The sequence below is a fragment of the Rhagoletis zephyria genome, unplaced genomic scaffold, assembly GCF_001687245.7.
Source record: "Rhagoletis zephyria isolate East Lansing unplaced genomic scaffold, Rhagoletis_zephyria_1.1 Rzeph_scaffold_13913, whole genome shotgun sequence".
Classification (NCBI taxonomy): Eukaryota; Metazoa; Arthropoda; class Insecta; order Diptera; family Tephritidae; genus Rhagoletis; species Rhagoletis zephyria.
Genome location: NW_016170982.1, coordinates 6,963 through 15,037, shown reverse-complemented (window position 1 = coordinate 15,037; position 8,075 = coordinate 6,963). Strand labels below are relative to the sequence as shown.

At 39.2% G+C, this 8,075-nt stretch overlaps 1 long non-coding RNA gene and 1 other non-coding gene across 2 annotated transcripts; both read left to right on the top strand.

Moving 5' to 3' along the window:
- Positions 1–6: 6 nt before the first annotated feature.
- LOC108378343 (uncharacterized) lies at positions 7–251 on the top strand. Its single transcript, XR_001849405.1, has 2 exons — positions 7–100; positions 168–251. It is a non-coding gene; the product is annotated as an uncharacterized LOC108378343 (long non-coding RNA).
- An 863-nt stretch (positions 252–1,114) lies between these two features.
- TRNAV-AAC (transfer RNA valine (anticodon AAC)) lies at positions 1,115–1,187 on the top strand. Its single transcript has one exon. It is a non-coding gene; the product is annotated as a tRNA-Val (tRNA).
- The last annotated feature ends 6,888 nt before the right edge of the window (positions 1,188–8,075 follow it).

The window sequence follows — 8,075 nt, the reverse complement described above, 5'->3', positions numbered from 1 at the left end:
AAAATATACACCGATGACTTCCTATTCCTTTTTAATTGGGATGGTCTACATGGAAAATTGCCTTTAAAAGGATACACACAAATTTCGGATATGATTTTCGGTAGATAAATTTTAATTTATTTTTATTGATTTATGTGTACTTAAATTCGAATTCTTTTTCCATTTAGATGTTTTTGATTTTAGTGATAAGAAATCTTTCGAAATTGCAATGAAAGAATTTATGGCACGTAGTCGTAACAGGATATATCAGAGAAAACGTCATCTAAAAACATAGAATGCATAGAAAGCGACTGCGATTCGAATTTTTGCTTTTTTTTTGTAATGAATTTTTTTTTTGTTTTTGATTCTATTGGATTTTTATGAAATACCTCGGAAAATAATAGATTCAACATTGAACGATGTAAAAGATTTGTTTCTTTCTTCTTTCTATAAATGGCGTTAATTTTGTAATATAGTGAATAGTAAATCGCTAGCTTAGAAAGAAAAGTTGCTAAGTCCCATTTTAAAAATTTTACAGGAGAGGAAAAAATCTTCCTATAGCAATTTTCTTTAACTATTTCGCAAGACTTTGAATCAAACAATTTGCGCGTTTAAAGCACGGCAAAACTTTATAAGAATCAGAAGGATTTTATATTTTTAGTAAAAGATGTAGTATTATTTTCGCCTTATCGGATTTGTGGTGCTTCTTTTGGACTTAGCAAATTTTCCTTTTATTGCTCATGAAGAGGAAAAAATAAAACAAGTACCTTTATAGTTTTCGAAACGATGCGTATTCAATTTCTCTAGCCTCCTATATCAAAATATGAGTTTTCATAAAAAGTGGACTTAGCAACTTTTCACTCTAAGCTAGCGAAATATGTATTGCAGTTATATGTACTAAAGATGCCACCCACGATTCAATAATAAACTTATATTTATTGTTAATAATTTATTATTGTAGGCAAAGAAAACAACTTAAGTTCGTATAGAAACGCCGAAGTAGCTTTTAGCAGCTGTTTAAAAATCTTTGTTTGTTTGGTCAATGCCATACACATACATACTTACATATGTACGTGTGTACACCTTTGTTGTTGGCAAATAGTTAGATGGCGACTTTGACTGCCGGCATCCAGCTGTTTCCGTGGTGTAGTGGTTATCACATCCGCCTAACACGCGGAAGGCCCCCGGTTCGATCCCGGGCGGAAACAGATCTAAATATTTTATTTTTTTTTTATACCACATATATTTTTTTAAAATTGTATTATATTGGATTGTCATGAAATAGGATAAACAAGAATTTTCCATTGAGTGATGTAATTTATGTAGTAAATAAAACTGATTTTATTCTTATTGGTATGATATAAATTGCGTAAGTTTTGTTGAACCAATGCGTTCTTTTATTGGCAAGTCAATAGTAAATATGTATGTAATGCAGTAATGGGCAGAATGAGCTTTTCCTCTGTACACGCGGTTATAAATACACATGGAAACAGAAAATGAGCTTTGTGTGTATGTATATAAAAGCTTTCATTGCAAGACTTGTAGCGTCTTTGACAACGCCGTGGTAATTGTTTCCGTGGTGTAGTGGTTATCACATCCGCCTAACACGCGGAAGGCCCCCGGGCGGAAACAGAACTATTTTTTTTTTTTATAAATATACTTTTATTTGCCTGAGGCGTACCTTCCCGGGCGTGAAATTGGATTGGTGATAGAATATCAGCAATCTAAATCATATAGCCTGGAAATGGGTGAGTTGGTGTCCGTGCCGTCTGGTTTTCTTAAACTTTGAGAAACTGCTTTAAAAAGTAATTAGCGCAACCATATCCATATTTTTTGCTTTCATGATTCTAGTACCAGGTTGACCGAGCTTTGCCCGGAGTGTATATACTTTTTAAAGTTTTCAAGATTTGGATAGCTTTACAAAAATATTTTGGAAATAAACAAAAAAAAAAATAAATAGGATTTCCATATCTATTAAGTAAATTCCTTATAGGCGGCACACACAGTGCGTCTGTCTCGTGAGTCGGTGTGGATGTGTTTGTGAAAATAAATATGTGTTAGTTACACCAACATGACTCCCGTGATGACTCTGAATGATTCAACTGTATGTAGTCAAAGGCGAGTCAATACGTACACAAATGACTCGCGAGTCAGACGCACCGTGTATGCTGCCTATTACGCTAAAATTTAGTAGGCAACCCTATTCCGAAATACGCTGGAATGAATGGTACATATCTTGAGCGTATGTGTATACATAACATATAAATATGTATGTATATATACAAAAATGTTGATTGAGATTAACAAAATAAAAATTTGTATTACAAGGAGGCGTGGCAACCCTGATGGAAAATATTTTCTGACCAAAGTTCTCAACAATACCTTTTATTTGATAACCATATTGTGATGTTTTAGATAAATTGTGTAGACTCGAAAATAAGTGGCAACCTTACACTATTATCGTAAGACATAACAATTTGTGTATGGGGAAAGCATTGTTTAAGAACCTTCTCTTGGTACCCATGAATATTAATATTTTACCTTTTTTTTCTAAACAAAAAATTAAATAAATATGTATGCGATTCAAAATAGGTGGCAACCTTATTAAGACTATTTTTGAATTAGAGATCTTTAAAATACCTTCCATTTGATACCCATGTTATGATGTTTTAATAAATTTGTAACTAATTTCGAATAGGTGGCAACCTTATACGAGTCTTCTCGGAGATATTGCCTATTCAGAGAACCTTAAAATCTAAAACATTATCTGTGTACAAAATTTTATCCAAATCCTTCGAGCCGTTTCCGAGAACCCTATGGATATGCATATATCCAAGAATTGCTCGTTTAATGTAATAAGATAAAATTTTCAATCCTCGTCATGCCTCTCCTAAGGCCAGCACATATCTTGTCGAACTCTTTACGAAGCATTGGTTTGTGCTTGAAAATAAACTTGCAGCTTAGAACACATTACTAGATCCAGTTCACGAGATTCTTGAGGTGCTTGCTACCCACCAGCGGACAGTCCCCACATGCCGGACACTCATTATGTATATTGGGAACGAGTTTGGACAGGTATCTGTTGAGACGGCTGAAATATCCAGACCGTAGTTGGGCTAGAGTAACGCGGGTCTCCCTCGCAGTTGAAACACTGTGTCTGCTACGGGTGGTGATTGGGCTCCGATGACGGCATTCACGGCACCGTAGTCGTGGTGGGTGGTTACCGAATCCCTATGGATGCGGTTGGTTGGTCAATGCACGCGAGGACCGCGTTCATGTATTAGAATACGTGCCATCTGATGTGTCTGGGCGTAGGTTCCTCCTCGAGCAAAGGGGGTCTGTTAAGGGTTCACGTCCGTGACATTCCACCAGGAACTGCTTGCTAAGCATTTTGTTATGCTCCCTTATGAGAAGTATTTCGGCCACGCTGTGCAGGGGGTACTCAGTCGATATCAGAAGGTACAGCCTGGCACACCTCTTGATAATTCTTTTAGGTTTTGAGGTTTGAACTCGGATGATTACTGACAACTGTCGACCACTCATAAATTCCCCAACCAGCGTCTGACTTTGTGGAACAGAATAAGTCTCAATGCCTTCTAGCAGCATGGAATGACAAACGGTGTCAAACGACTTTGATAAGTCCGAGACTTCACGACGGGATAAAGGAGCATTATCGGCCGATACGATTCTGCTTTGTTGGCTGGTTTCCCCGGTTTCAGCAGTGGAACCAAACTCCCCATTTTCCCCACATCGGGAATGATGCGAGTGTCCATTGACTAGTTGAGGATCTTGGTGAGATATGCTATTCCCGTGGGGCCCAAATGTTTCAGCATCAGCACGCAAATTCCGTCCAATTCGGTTCCAACGGCTGTGGAGGCTTCCGCCTTCCCAATGGCCAACATGACTTCATCGCTGATGAAAGTAGGTGGTGAACTGTTTTAGGGCAGTTTGTGCAACATATTGGTCACTCGACGTTTGGCCTTATCTACCGAAGGATGCAATGTGAATTGCAGGCTAAAATAGCTTACGCATTTTTTTTTGGTCCGACGAGGCGCTACCATTGATTGAAATTTGCACTCTGTCGTCGCGTCTCGTCGGGTTAGTGACATAACTCACGGTTGACCCGAACTTACTTACTCAGAGGCTAAGTTGTAAGTCTTCAAATGCTCCTCCCAACTTCCCCGCTTAGACTGATTTACCAGTTGCCGAATCTCTAAATTAAGGCCCTTTAAGCGAGGATCCCCCGGGATCGATATATGTACATATCTAATATCAACAATTCTAATGAAAGTGCAACAAACATACCCACATAGCCACTCACAAAATTTAAAATTTATAATAAATATTAGCAGGAACTAGTAGAAAGGAGTCTTTATAGTTTTGGCTCTGTGAAAGATTCTTGTTCAAGGTTCACGCAGTTACATTGCATGTCTTTCCTAAACCGTACTTCTACGCCTTCACATCCTTCCCTCCACACTGCTGTACAGGTATCGCAGTTACTACAGCCTACATTTTTATACATTTACTTTTTAGATCATAGCAACCAACCAGCGAGTGGGCGCCTACTCAAGCTTTCGGTGGCATCTGTGAAAATTCTTGAAAATCAGCAACGCGATTTTGCCAATAGCAAGCAAATTGCTGCAGTCGCCAGAGCGATGAAATAGTAAAAGTAAAAGGCAAAACAAAAACAAAAAAAAAACGCTCTAATACAACCAGGCAATAGCCACATTTGGTTGCATGGCAGGTTCATTTTTATTATTTGGCTCGAATGGCTGTGCACAGATACGCGAGTATGTACGCCAGTGCAGTATATGTATCTGCACAATCGCAAAGTTTTCTTTTTTTCATCTAATTTTTTTCTAACTATGCTCCTCAAATGGCTAACCAACTGATGAACTGGTTGTTTAGCTGGCTGGCTGGCAGGCTGGCTGGCTGGCTGCTTGGATGGTTGACTGCCTGCCGCATTGGTCGAGTCGCTCTAGCCAGCTGGCTGAAGAATAGTTAGTGGCTGGTGGCTGCTGGCCCAGCATGCGCCAATAATGTCCGCTTGTTGCTGTTGCTGTTGTTGTTGTTATGGTTGCTGATGCTGTTTTCGTGAATCTTTTAATGTTGCCAATCATATTGTTGTTGCAAATGCTTGTCCGCCACTAGCCCGAAGAGACACTTTGCGGCAAAAGGCTAATACGTGAGTGTATATACGTACGTATGAATGTACGTAGCCAGTCAGTCGACACCAGCTGGTTGATTTTTGCCCGAAATAGATCGGAGCGTAGTGGATATATTTGGCGCATGCCAGTTTTTTTTCGTTTTGTTAGTGTGTGTGTGTGTGTGTGGTTCATATTAGACGTGCTGTGTATGCATAAATAAGTGTATGTATGTAGGTGCAATTGAGTGTGGGATTTTGTGTATTTTTGCGCGCATACTCCTGTCCGCCGCCCACAGCGAGGCATCTCGGCTGCTGTTGTCTGTCGTCGCTGTACATCGAATGGCACCGCACATGGTCGCATCGCGTTTTCCACCGCACACATACATATGTACATATGTACACATCCACCAGAGACATTCGACCAGACCAAACACTCCGTCGCCGAGAGATTTGTTGGCGATTTAAGCAAGCAACCAACAGCAGCAGAAATCAGCCAGCCAACCGCTCGCTTTGGCAACAAGACAGCTGGCGGCAGGCAACTACACAGCCAGCCAGTCAGCCAGCCAGTCAGCCAGTCAGCCAGTTAGGCGCACACATTTTCATATCCACAACTAAAAATTTTCCTCAACTCGCTTGCTACCTGCTGGTCGTTGCTGTGCTCCTATTATGAATATCGGAAAATTCCTTTGAGGATTCAACAACAAAGGCGAAAACTTGTATCGGCCGCCTTTGATAAAATTTTCCGCATCAATAATAATTGTGCGAGCGTTGCTAGTGTGGCGGCTGGGTCGGTCGGTCGGTCGTATGCGTGGTTGATTGCTTGATTGTTGACATTTTCCGAAAGCCGCATTTATTATTCCACTCAAAGGAAAGCGAAAAGTTAACAAAAAAAAAAAAAAGGAAAATGAAAAAAAAAACACTAAACGAAATTTCCTCGAGGGTTGCGCAAAAGTCAAAGTTGGCGCGTGCTGCCGTCACTTGCCTAGTTGTTGTTGCTAGTGTTGTTGTTGTGGAAGATTTTCCTTTTTCAGCTGCCGGCTCGCTGCAACCCCTTTTGTGTTGCTGCTGCGGCTGCTGCTCTCGTCCGCCATCAACAGCGGCGCGGTGACATCAGTAGCCTACGTAGGCCGTCCTCCGACAGCTGCTCCCCAGCTCCGTCTTGCTTGCGTGTAGTCAAATTCCTTTTGGATTAGCCGCCGCTGCATTGACATATTCGCACGCACATGGCTACATACCTATGCATTTACATACATACATATGTACGTCCAATTGTATGTACATCATTGGCCCGTCCGTCTTTTTAATATCGCTTGACAGCCGCCGCCGCCAGCTACTCGACTTTCACACGCGCCCCTTCTTGACAGGCATACCCGCTTGTGCGCCGCTCCATCTCATTGCTCTTTCTGCTTGTTTCTAAACGGATACATATGTATGTACATGTGCATGTTTGTATGTATGCACATACATATGTACATATTTTCCCCCAATCTACTTGCTAGCCATTTGGGCATTTTCCATTTTGGCATTTTCCAAGCACCGACGGCGGTTGCTATTGTGTATGCTGTGCGCCTGCTCCTCAATACGTGTAATTTATTCAATTTTTGAAAATTAATTTTTAGAAATCGCTTTTTAAAAAATCTGCATTTTTTTCAATTTTTCGGCAATTTTCAATGTGACACCATCGCAACGACATTGCGAATATGAGCTAACTAACTAAACGGTATTTAATNCAATTTTTCGGCAATTTTCAATGTGACAACATCGCAACGACATTGCGAATATGAGCTAACTAACTAAACGGTATTTAATCGCAACAACATACATACATATGAATGTATGCATATATCTTCTATTTCGGAATTACTATTTGAATTTACTATTCAAGAATAACTGACAGCTGACAGCTCTGGTCGGTCAGTCTGCTTAGTGCATTACTGGTCTCAAATTAGTCCCAAGAAAGTTAGTTTGAGTGCCATTGTGTGAATAAATAAAAGTGCCTGAAATTAGGCAATGTTTTTCGGTATTAACGAAACTGGTGATCGTCGACGCATAGTGTGGCAGAATCTCTAAAAGCTGATATAAAATGTAGATATCTTAAAGGAATAATTGCTTGAGGAATATGGAAACACGATTGGTATGTTGGTAACTGCATATCGGTGTGCATAATTCAGTCTTGAAGATAGGGTACATATATAGTTATTTGAAGTGCCTCACAGTGGTCTGAATAGAGAATCTAGCGGGACAAACCTATTTTAACAGATTCGCTTTGATAGATTTGTATATCACTTAGTATCTACTAGTTTATGGGGCCACTGATTACAAATATTCAGTCTGGTTTCAAAAATCCAATATGGTGGAAAAGTTTTCAAAATTTATTGAATTCGCTCGAAACTTATTACTAGAGAGTTTTGAACCAAAACTTTTGGTGTTATTTAGGGAGTTTTTATGATAGCTCAGTACTAGGGTTAGGATTTCAATGCACTAAAAACTTGAAAAAAAGGCAAAATGAGCTATGAAAAGTGGCTAAAAAAGGCATTTATTTTTAAATTTTGTTATATACATATGTACATACCTTTACTATTTTATGGATTTTTATTTATTTATTTTTTAAATATTACACAAATTTTAAGGCAGTGTCACACGATTGGTACATTTGTACAGATTTATACACTTATACATGTATTCGGGGCTATTGGTACAAAATAAAAATATTGTGACGAACATTTTTTTTTTTAGTCACACAATAGGAAGAATACAGCGAACTTTTATTAAAAAATTTGAACAAATTATTTTTCGTGATTGGGATAAGGAAAAATATTTGGGCAATCACACAATTGGGTTACGATTTGAACCAAATTTTGGGCAAATGCCCAATAGTGTGACACTGCCTTTTAATTTGTATTTACACGGGTGTTTTTAAAGAATGAACTATTTTTTTTTTTATAAAAAG